We start from the raw sequence: 13739 nt of genomic DNA, 5'->3' as shown, positions 1-13739 counted from the left end.
CAAACAATACATATTACACACAAGTTAAAAAGATTCCCAACAATTAAACTTCTCTGGTTGACATTAATACACCCATCACCAAGAGGGGCCTTAACTCCCACAATTTTCAGCTCCATGAGGTCCATTTTTCAGGAGCAAAATTCTTTTAAGGTCCATGTAGTGTCTTAGGCCAAAAAAATTTTTAACTTCCTGCATAGTTCGAGCCCACAGCAATATCTTATCTCCTTCACTATTTCAGTATTATGTGTCAAAAATGAAACAATAACATCACTCTTCTGTAATGTCAGATACTTTCACTCTAACACTGAAACTATTCCACTATTTCAGTATTACCTGTCAAAAGTGAAGCAATAACATGTCGCTACTGTAATTTCAAATATTTTCACTTTAATATTTTCAATTTCATACTGAAACTATTAAAGTGAGACTATACTCTCACATATATACAGGCATACTATAAGACCCAAGTAAAAACATTCCCAACAATTCAACTTCTCTGGTTGACATTAACACCCCCACCCCCAATAGGGGCCTTCATTCCCACATTTTAGAGCTCCATGAGCTCCATTTTGCAAGAGCAAAATCTTTTTTACAGGTTCCAGAAGACTGAAATTTTGGAATATGCGCATAAAGATCAATAGTATGGGATACAAGTCTCATGATTAGAATTTTTTTTAGGGTGTGTAAAGAGGGAAAGAACCCTCATGTGCAATTTTGATGAAATTCGAATCATATGTATTCCAGTTCCTTACAGAAAATATAACAGAAAAGTCTCATTTTTCAATTGCATGTAACACGGGCAACGCCGGGTATCTCTGCTAGTAGTATATAAATATAGTAAAAGTGAAAATTATATGTATATATATATATATATATATATGTGTGTGTGTGTGTGTGTGTGTGTGTGTGTGTGTGTGTGTGTAGATATAGAGAAGCAGAGTTAGCGGTTGTAATAACCGTCTAAGAGATAATAGTGTCCGTATTTACTATCGGAATCAATTACCCATGCTAGCCATAGGAATGGTTATGCAGGCACTCTATGGTGAAAGGGTGCAGGTAACAACTTTTGTTTATTCTCTACGTATTGTGTGTGTGTATGTATGTATGTATATATATATATATATATATATATATATATATATATATATATATATATATATATATATATATATATATATATATATATATATATATATATATATATATAATTCATGGCAAATACAACTGACAAGAGCTAAGACCAACAAAAGTTCAGAGGACCCCTTGACAGTTAATATTATAAATAAATATGTATTTATATATACAAACGCATGCGTTCCTCCCCATACACCCATACACACACGCACACACATATATACGCAAACACATATATATATTGCCGGATATACACAGCCTCACACGCACTTACACGGAACAAACATATTCATATCTATTTCCATATATGTACGCATTATTATGAGAAAGAAAGAGAAAGAGAAAGAGAGAGAGAACGAAAAAGAAAGACAGAGGAAGTGAGAGAAAGAGGGTGAGAAAGAAAGAAAGAAAGGCACAGAGGAATATGTAGAGAGGGAGGGAGTATCCGGTAGTATTGTTTGTTTTCCTATTAAAAAAACCCACCGAATTAACCAATTAGTGGTGAAAAGACAGAAGTTTCACATTACACCAGAAGGTCAAGTGAAGGAAGCTTTCCTATTTCTTTTTGTTTTTTTGTTTGTTTTTCTTGTTTTTTTTTCTTTCCTTCTTTGACCAATGTCCAGGTTATAAGTGGTTTGTTGACTGTCTACAACGCTATTATATACACACACCCCCAATATACCCCACTGTGTATAGGAGTGGTTGCGTGCGTGCATATATATATATATATATATATATATATATATATATTCTTTTATCTGTTTCAGTCATTTTGACTGCGGCCATGCTGGGGCAACGCTTTGAAGAACTTTCAGTCAGATGAATGGACCGCAGTATTAATTTTTTTTCCTTTTAAAGCCTGATACTTATTCTATCGGTTTCTTTCTGTCGAACCGCTAGTTTAACCGGGACGTAAACAAACCAGCACCGGTTGTCAAGCGGCAATGGGGATAAATACACACACACACACACACACACACACACACACACACACACACACACACACACATTCACCAAGGCTGCAATGTTTTCCGTCATCCAAAACTTCTGTTACCTTGACAACTACACACATTGAAAGACGCCTTAATTAATACCCACCACCGCCGCCGCCGCCGCCGCCGCCGCCGCCGTCACAGGCACTGCCACCTCCGCCAGCGCCTCAACAACAACCACCATCTTTACTCCAACCACGATACCCCATACCCCGCTACCCCGCCTATCACCATTGCTGTTATCCACAGAAACCTGGTTAGTGAGGAAGTTGTGCTGGGTGCGGTGAAGCAGTTATAACAGTCGTTATATCAAGGAACATTGATAATTTGGGTTGAAGTTCGACGCACCGATTGGGTTTGGCTGAAGAGAAGGAGGAAAAGGAACTGAGATAAAATAGAGAACAATGATAATAACTGGTGTCGTAGCGCGCGTGCTTGTGTGTGTAAAGTGCATCTGTAGACGTTTATCTGTAGACGGTGGAAGAGGAAATGCAATCGGTTCTTGTGAACCAACGGAGAAACTGTGTTGAAGCGGGGAACAATTTGTTTTTCATGTCTAAGATATGACACGGAAGTAGTTTGTGATGTGCTCCGGAAGTAGTTAGTGATGTTGAATGAAACAGAATACAACGAGGGAGAAGGTTGGGGGTGGGAAATGGCACGGGGTAGTGAAGTAGGGAAGAGACAAGGAACAAGTAACATGTGACAGGCGACAGGCGATAGGCGACAGGCGCTATTTTGTTTTTAGCGGAATGTCCATCAAATATTCCCTGAGACCGGTGGTTCTCAACCATTTTTGCCCGTGGACTTCTTTGATTCTGATTTTAGCATTTGGACTTCATAGTTATTCGATGTTTAAATAACTCCCCATATTTTAACAAAAAAATATTATGAAGAATTGTAGGAAAAAAAACAAAAACAAGATTCTTAAAATGTTTTGTGTATCAATAAACAATTTATTGCAGATAAATTTTAACAAGAAAATCTTTTGTTGAACCGCATGGGCCAAATGGCCTCCGATTGCGAACCACTACCTGAGACGATCGATCTGTCTACGACCAGTTTTATCCATATGCAATAACCGTCTCAATTAATCCTTTCCATGAGGTGAAAAGGTCGGTGATACGCGAGGAAGAACCATTGCATTATAAGGTGCTGATGTTAATTACATAAAATTGCGCAATATTGTATGTAATAAATTAAGTACCAGTTGCGTACGGGGTCGATCTAATCGATTGACCACCCCTCCCCAAAAATGTCGGGCCTTGTGCCTTGAGTAGAAAAGAATATTGTATGTAATATGAAATAAATGACATTCGTTCACCGAAACGTACGCAACATTGATTTGATTTTTCTTTTCCTCAGTTAAAATTCTTGTTATTCAATCTGCGAGGATTATAGCAGTTTGATAGACGTGCGTTGGATTCGCGGAGGGCACTTTTAATAATTGGCCGAAGTACAGCTTATCGTTCTTTGGTTAATTAAAAGTGATTGCCAGGATCTTACCTAATCCCTCAATTACACACACATAGACACATGCACAGATACACACATACATATGTGCGCGTATGATCTGTTTATTCATCTGAATAGGTATGCATGTGTGTGTGTGTGTGTGTGTGTGTGTGTGTGTGTGTGTGTGTGTGTGTGTGTGTGCAGGTACATGTATCCATCAGTGCCTCTGTGGTTGGGTGCAGGTCTGGGGTAGAAATGATTACAGCAAAGTATTTAATTTGTAGTTTAATGGACAGGAAAAGAAAGGATGCCGGGTGAAAGATAAGAAGCGGGTACCCTGGATGGGATTGTGTCGGGCGGTGGCCAGGAAGGAAGAAAGATAGATAAGGCGATGACACAACACATCTGTGAGCCAATAGTTAAATAGTTATGTGTGTGCGTGTATCTGTGTGTATGTATATAATGAATGAGTGTGTATATGTGTATACGTTACGTATGTACATACATACATACATACATACATACATACATACATACTTGTATAAGAACGCAGCATGTATAAGAACCCGAAAATAGATTCAAAGCAGTTTAACAACAGTTTTGTTCTTTCTGAAGCCTTCGCACTGACAAATTAAACAGATGTAAATAGATCTCGTAATTCTCTTTGCTGAGCGAATAAGAAAGACAACTAAAAGCAATAAAGGAAGAGTAAAAGGACGGGGTTTGAGAGAAAGAAGATTATTAGGGAGTGACCTGAAGGGTTAGGAAGATGTTTAGATTTCAGGGTTTGCTTAGAAGAACAGATAGATAGAAGGATAAGTAGATGGGTAGGTATGTTGGTGGATGGACAGATCGCTGGGTAACGAGGTAGATAAATAGACAAGTGGTTAGAAAGACAGATAAACAGATAGAATGAAGGAGTTGGATAGGGAGAAATAACGCCGAAACGTAGATAAATGATTAGAATATAATTAGAATATAGGTGAGTAGGTAAACAGTTGTACAGATATAAGATACATGAAAGCGGGTAATTCAAGTGAGTGTTTTATGCAACAAGTGCATAATTACACGAAACAGCCTGTAGCTATGTGTCTTGTCTTGTGCTTATATTAAAAGTTGACACTTTTGGTACGAGATACTTCACAATGTAATCAACTGGTTCTTCTCTAGCTGTTACGTTTTCGTGCCAACCAAAAAGTCTAAGAGATTGTTTTCCTTCTCTCCAAACTCATGTGCAACAGGATACAATGGACCTGTTGAGTGATCACACCGAGGTGTCATAGAGCTCTATTGACCTGGGACTTTACAACAACTGAAGCAGATATTTTATTTTAAACCGGTCCCGGAAAGATGAAAAACAAAGTGGATTAGCGGGGTCTGTATACTTATTAGAACCATCTCGCAGCATATTCTTGTCCCCACACTAAATATCTACACAAATTCATGGTTCAAACATGTCTGTATATTTAACCTTTTGCTTGCTAAATTTTTGTTGAGATTCACTGCCTTTATTCAATTAATTTCGAAGCTAATGAAGAAATTAGTCAAATAACTTTGTCGTGCTAGTGTTTTGGAACATAAATAAACATTTTGAAGGAAGCTTTTAATTTAGATCATTTCAAACATGGAATTTGTACCCTAGACATTGGGGCGGTCTCAGGCGGGCTGGCATCAAAAGGATCAAAGTATTTTGACTGTCATTCGAACTCTTGACAGCGTCGCTTGTCTGCGTTTCACAGTTGAAGTTGTTTTGAAACTGGACCTCAGTACCCAACTGGAACCACGGAAAATAAAAGACAAAGCCGACTACCGAAGGGATTTGAACTCAGAACGTCAAGAGACGCAACGAGTACAGCAAAATATTTTCCGTCCGTCATTCAAGCAATTCTGTCACGTGGTTTGGATGGACAACGTCTCACTCAGTTGAGCCAACACTAACGGTAGCTAAGCAGTCGGTGACACAGCGGCAGTACTTCTTCCTATGTGGGTTACACACCCAACACACAGCTTACATTGAGCCAACAATTGTTCACAGCTGAAGAACGACCTTTAAACGTCGAAGAGGAAGTGTGCTACTTAAGATGATTCTTTTGTTCTTAGTCTTGTTGTTGTTGCTGCTGCTGCTGTTGTTGTTGCTGATGATAATGTAGTTGTTTTCTGACAGTGTTATATGTGTTGTACTTTCTGTTTGTGTGATTGTTCTGACTAGAAGTAATCAGGGATGGTCAGGTCTAGAGTTTGAATATCTATCTATCTATCTATCTATCTATCTATCTATCTATCTATCTATCTATCTATCTATCTGTCTATCTATCTATCTGTCTATCTGTCTGTCTATCTATCTATGTGCCTGTCTGTCTGCTTGTTTTGACATGTATGAGTGTATATATATATGTGTGTGTGCGTGTATGTGTGTGTACTGACATACACAGATATGCATACATTCACACAAATACATACACACACACACACACACACACACACACACACATACATGGAGAGAAAGAGAGTGAGAGAGAAAGAAAGATCTTATAAGAACTGGAACTATAAAAGCGGATGTCCTGCATGGCGGATGTACTTGTAAAGAACCTTCTAACCCGCCATATTAAACCTCTCAACGTCTCTATTTTCCCGCCATTTAAACATTAAACTTTTTCTCGCTGTTTTTTTTTTTATTTTGATAAGTCATACATATTCATCTATCAATTGGTCACGCGTCAGGCTTTAACGAGCTGACCTATGATGAAAGGCGTTCCAGCAATGACCATCTCTTTTTATTTCTTGTCACAATGTATCAACAACCAGAATGCAATCAGTGTTCTTGTTTTTCTAAGGAACGTCGTAATTTGAGGGAGATTTCGTTGCTATTTCTACGAGGTTGAGTGACCACCACGTAGAGAGATTGTCTCCTTTATTGCTCTCTGTTGTTGTTGTTTGGATTGCTGTTGTTGTTGTAGTGGCATCATTATTGTTGTTATTTATATATATATAAATGAGAATGTGTGTCTGTCTGTCTGTCTGTCTGTCTGTCTGTGTGAATCCCTAAAACTCGAGAACTACGCAACCAATTTCATTCAAATTTTACACATGCCTTACTGAAGGTTCCAGTTGTGTTTTAGTCAAAAAAGATTTTTAACTTCTTGCAGAGTTCGAGCACACGGCAACATAATATCTCCTCCACTATTTAAGTATTACGTGTCAAAAGTGAAACAAAAACACTCATGTCAAATACTTTTACTTTAAAAATGAAACTATTCCACTAACTGAAACAATCACATTTCGATACTGTAATGACAGATACTTTCAGAGAGAGAGAAAGAGAGAAAGAGACAGACAGAAAGACAGAGAGAGAGAGATGTATATGTATACATATAGATGTATATGTACACCATTTCGATACTGTAATGACAGATACTTTCAGAGAGAGAGAGAAAGAGAGAAAGAGAGAGAGAGAAAGAGAGAGAGAGAAAGAGAGAGAGAGAGATGTATATGTATACATATGATGTATATGTACACGTATATGTATAGATAGAGAGAGAGAGAGAGAAAGAGAGAGAGAAAGAGAGAGAGAGAGATGTATATGTATACATATAGATGTATATGTACTCGTATATGTATGTATATATATATATATATATATATATATATATATATATATATATATATATATATATAGATAGATAGATCTATACATACATGTATATGTATACATATGTGTAGATGTATATATATATATATAGATGTACATGTAATATGTACACATATATACATATATACATGCATACAGATATCTATACATATATACACCCATCACACACACATACACATGCACACAAACACACACATTAGTCATTTGTTTTCTTATCCAAAACTACGTCAAAAGTACTGAATGGATCTTTATGAAATTTGGAAATTATATTCTTTGCATAACGGCCATAACTCCCATGAAAATTCATATATTTTTGATGTTGATGAAATTTTAACCCGAACATAACAGATGAGCATTATTTAGAAAATGATGTCACACGTTATCGAGGCTACCACTCTTTCTGGATGTGCAAAAGGGGATGACGTCTTTATTCCAAGAATTCCTCTTACTCCATCAGGAGCAGACTTACTCTTATTTCGGCCAGAGTTCTTTCGTCACACTTCTGTGACCTCATCAGTGGTCCTTTGTTAGCAATAGTTAGCAAGGTGAGACACACATAAGAAAGAAGGAAACAAAGGACCACTGATGAGGTCACAGAAGTGTGACGAAAGAACTCTGGCCGAAATAAGATTAAGATTAATGTAATATAAAGCTGAAGCAAATTAACACCACATACACAGTGCGTGTGTTTTTATTGGCTAAACTGGCAATATGACCATCCCCAAGTACAACAACATCTGTTTCAACACACGATTTCACATCAAAAATCTTGTAAAACAAATATATATATATATATATATATATATATATATATATATATATATATATATATATATATATATACATACACACACACACACACACACACACACACACATATATATATATACGACGTGAGTTAAAAAGTAATGTCATTTTGTTTTCGTGCCTCGTCACTGGAATAACGTTTGCCTCTCAAACCCTCTTTCATGGGGTCGAAGAGATGATAGTCTGAAGGCGCTAAATTTGGTGACGAGAAAGTGGAAACTGCAGTGAAGAAGTGGCTCAAAGAACAGTCAACAGAATTTTACAGGGAAGGGATACATGCTCTCATTCGAAGGTGGAACATTGCTACTGAGAGAAACGGTGACTATGTTGAGAAGTAGGGATGTGATCCACAGAGGACCAGCTTCATTTTGATGTATGATGTATGATGTATGTTCCTGTGTTCGTAATTATAGCTGTCCTAATGAAAATGGCATTACTTTTTGACTCACCCTCGTATATAAAGTAAGATAAAATAGCCCTCCCACACACTTCCTCTCTCTTCAGATTTTAACTTGTTCCAAAAAATGAGTTCTTTTAGAAAAGCAAGACTTCTTTTTCCTTTCTCTGCAACATTAATTTTATTCCATTCCATGTGCTGCCACAGAACATCCCTCGTTCCTTTCAGTTCCATCGATTTTTACTATCTTTGGCGATCAAGCAAATTTTACTCGGAGATATCAGGACATTTGAGAAAAAAATCAACACATTTTTGTCCGAGACAGACGAACGGTGTCCGGAGTTCTCTCCCTTACATCGTTAACGATTTCCCTGTGAATGTTTATCGGAGTTGGTTTAAGATATTTTAGATGAGAGAGGGACATTCATAGGATGTGTACACGGTGACATTTCTACGCGCGCGCGCGCACACGCACGCACGCACGCACGCACGCACGCACGCATACACACACAGAGAAAACAAACAAACATACATACATACATACATCTTTCCTTAGAATGATGTGTATATGTATACGTATACATACAGACGTGTACATGCACACGCGCTCAAATACACATACATATACACACATGCATATCTATCTATCTATCTCTCATTATCTATTTATCTATCTATCTATCTATCTATCTATCTATCTATCTATCTACACACACACACACACACACACACACACACACACACACACACACACACACACGCACACACACACATATATATATATATATATATATATATACATGCGTATCTCAATCTATCTATCTATGTACCTCTTTCTTTCTTTCTACCTATCAACATGAAGGGAAATATTCGGATATGGTAACAATGGAGCATTTGGTGTCCGTCTGTCTGTCTGTCTCGTCTTTATGGATGGACGATAGACACATCGGCTCCGTGTAAGTTTTATTGCCTTAAAAAGTTGTTTTGGGATTATATTTTCTATGTAAAAGTTGTGCAACAACTGATGCATTCGGTTCTGCAATTTGTTTGCACGGGAAACCTTCCCTTTGTAGCGAATTTGTGTAAAATTCTTTTCGGCTTCCTTAGCCATTTTTTTGTTTTTGTTTTTTGGTGACTTCAAAGAACTGCAGACGATCTCGTGACGAACGCCGGTCTCCCTTCACCACGGCTTCAGGAAGCTAAGGAAGAAGGGCAGAAGTAGCACACGAACAGGTGCAGGTGTACGCGTGAACGCCGACACCGCCCCCACCACCACCACCACCACCACCACGCAACAGCGATATCGTCGCAAAGGTTTCGAGCTTGAAGAAGAGACAGCAACAATTGATGATTTGAAAAATGAAATTCGAATGCAATGTCTTGCAATTCCAAATAAAATGTTTGGCAATGTTGTCGAATCCATTATTGGACGTTATCAGATTTGTTATATATGTATATGTATACACACACACACACACACACATATATATATATATATATATATATTCAAGGTGAATATGGTACTTAAGTTTAGGCACCAGAATTAAGTATGGTATTATCCATACAATTCCAAAATAAGGTGATTAAAATCAAAATAAGAAACTTTGGATATCCTTGTTGCTTATTTTGATATATATATATATATATATATATATATATATATATATATATATATATATATATATATATACATATACAAACATTATATAAACACATAATGAAAGTAACAGAAATGAAACTGATATATATATATATATATATATATATATATATATATATATATATATATATATATATATATATATACATAGTGAAAGTAATTGAGCTTGAAACCATATAATAAGGAATGTATTATCTCATACTATAGTAGAGATGTTATTTCGCTTTTGGTACGTAATACCGAATTAGAGTAAGAGATAAGAGAATGCTCCATGGACTCTAAGTAAAGCATGTGCAAAATTTGAATGAAATCGGTTGGGTAGTTGTCAAGTTTTAGTGATGCACAAATACATACAGACAGACACACATTCTTAATTATATATATATATATATATATATATATATATATATATATATATATATAGTTATTATGATAACAGTAACAACACGAGAAATGACATCAGCCGGTTTTTACGCCTAATCTAATCTTTTCGTCGTCTAATAGAAATTTTAGTGAGTCAGGAAGTGGTGATGGTAGTGTAGTGGTAGAGGTGGATTTTTCCGCGAATTTAATGCTTTATCATGCTGTATCATGCTATTGTGTATTGTACTTTGACATGATTATAATAACGATAATCATTGTTTTTTTTGTATTGGACACAAATCAATTTTGAAGACCTTTGAATTTTAACTTTTCTTGGAACAAAGCCTTCATGCATAAGACACAGTTATTGTATATGTAGCAGAAATAATAACTGTTTCTACTATACGCCTGAAATTTGCTGGATGGGCTGGTCTATTACATCGACCCCAGAGATTAACGGGTACTTAGTTTATCGACCCCGAAAGGATAATAGGGAAAAATCGACCTCAGAGGGTTTTGAACTCAGAACGTAAAGACAGACGCAATACCGCAAGGTATTTGGCTCAGAACATTCAGCCAGTTCACTGCCTTAATAATAATAATAATAATAATAATAATAATAATAATAATAATAATAATCAAATATAGGCGCAGGAGTGGCTGTGTGGTAAGCGAGAGGCTCTAAACTGGAAGGGCCAAACACTCAAGATGGTGGTTCAAACCTCAAACGAAATACTCGAATCAAGGCCCGACCGTATTTTTATAGGGGAGGGACTAAGTGCTAGAGTATCTGTCGAGAGACGCTTCAGATGTGGAGAAAAAGGGATGAGTATATGAAGGCCTGAGCATATTCTCTCCGCCAACCACAGTCTAATGTGGAGGCCGTGGCTTTGAGCTTGAGATCACACCGGTTTGATGAACCCACCCTGCCACACAGGCTCAACAGAGTGCAGTTTTTATACTCTTGGCTTAGCAGAGGTTGCAACTTTTTATACTCTTATACAGGAGTTGTTAAGCCGATTGCATCGGCTCCAGTATTCAACTGGTATTGATTATATCGAACCCGGAAGGATGGAAGGCAACGTCAGCCTCAGCAGAATTTGAACTCGGTACGTAAGGAAAAACGAAACACATTGCTAAGTATTTCGCACTCTTCCGCCAGCTTGCCTTATATATATATATATATATATATATATATATATATATATATATATATATATATATATATATATATATATATATATATATATATATATATATATATATATATATATATATATATATATATATATATATATATATATATATATATATATATATATATATATATATATATATATATATATATATATATATATATATATATACATATATATATATATATATATATATATATATATATATATATATATATATATATATATATATATATATATATATATATATATATATCCAAGTTGATAGAATGGAGCAGGTAAAATCCAGGCTAAATATATTTCTTAGCTAGAAGATCCTCGGAGATAATAATTATCAACGAAAGTAATTATTAGTTCCGAAGATCTGCTAGTAAGGAAACGTATGTTGCCTGAATTTTTTCTTGATCCATTCTCTCAACTTGGATTCTTATTCGTATCCATAGCAACCCTAGTTGCTAAACGTGAACTATAAAAAACGCTTTTTTCAGCTTATCGAACTTCGATATGGGAAAAACTTACAACATATATATATAAATATGTATATATATATGAAGGACTTCTTTCAGTGCCAAATCCACTAACAAAGCTTTGGTTGACCCGAGGCTATTGTAAAACAGCATTTGTCTGTGGTGCAATGCAGTGGGATTGACATCGGGACCATGTGGTTGGGAAGCAACCACTTGGCGGCGAACTGGCAGAAACGTTAGCACATTCAAATTCCGCCGAGGTCGACTTTGCCTTTCATCGTTTCGGGGTCGATAAATTAAGCACCAGTTGCGTACTGGGGTCGATCTAATCGACTGGCCCCTCCCCCAAAATTTCGGGCCTTGTGCCTAGAGTAGAAAAGATTCATATGGTTGGGAAGCAAACTTCTTACCACACAGCCACGCCAGTTGCTATTGTCTCGTTTATAATTAATCTGTTTAATTGTCTTTATAATTATCTCGTTTATAATTAATCTGTAGGTCGCGTTACAAGCAATTACTGTGAGTTCTGGTTTGTCTTGAAGATTCCTGTAAGAGTCTGACACTGGCATCACGTGATCACTGTGGTTCCCAAAAGTCTTCAGCTTCTCCGGTTTTCTTAAAGACTGAAGATTGTTATCATTTCTTCATTGGAACAATGAGCGGATGAGATTGGTGGTCAGTGGAACAAGGTCACCGTTTCCTGCATAAGAAATACAGATGCGTGTGAACGCATCTACAAACATTTCCCCAGGCTTTCTCTCTCTCTCTCTCTCTCTCTCTGTCTCTGTGTCTCTGTGTCTCTCTGTGTCTCTCTCTCTGTCTCTGTCTGTCTCTCTCTCTGTCTCTCTCTTTGTCTCTGTCTGTCTCTCTCTCTCTCTCTTTCTCTCTCTCTCTCTCTCTCTCTCTCTCTCTCTCTCTCTCTCTCTCACACACTTTCTCTCTCGCTCTCTCTGAAAAACGTATACATACACAGACGCAACATGTACACAGATACATAAGCACACACCTATACACTGCTATACATACACATACACACATGCGTACTTATATATATATATATATATACATATGTACACAAAAACACACACACACGTATGCATGTAGACGCCCACATACGCACACTTGCGTGTATATATTTATAGATTCTCATACATACCTTATACACATACACACATAAAGGCACATACGCACAAACACATATACATACATACATACACGTATACACATAAACACACACATATACACTTACATAAATACACACAAATGACTCACACATGCGTATAGACGCACAAAGTCATAAACATATACATAAACTTACATACTTATGCTTACACACGCGCGCGCACGCTTGCTGTAGTTTAAAGCAGTGAGCTGACATAATCGTTAGCATGCCGGACAAAATGCTTAGTGACATTTCATCCGTCTTAACGTTCAGAGTTCAAATTCCGCTGAGGGCGATATTGTCCTTGAAGGAATTTCTCCCTCTCTTCTATTTCTTAGAAAACTCTCTTCCTTGCTGCCGGCTCAGTCGGTAGAGCATCAGACCTTTAGGCGCAGACGTAGCTGTGTGTTATGAAGCTTGCTTCCCAACTACATGGCTCTGGGTTCAGTCCCACTGC

Source organism: Octopus bimaculoides, chromosome 25 (assembly GCF_046866305.1).
Source record: "Octopus bimaculoides isolate indiv1 chromosome 25, ASM4686630v1, whole genome shotgun sequence".
Classification (NCBI taxonomy): domain Eukaryota; kingdom Metazoa; phylum Mollusca; class Cephalopoda; order Octopoda; family Octopodidae; genus Octopus; species Octopus bimaculoides.
Note: the sequence above shows the minus strand (reverse complement) of the source record.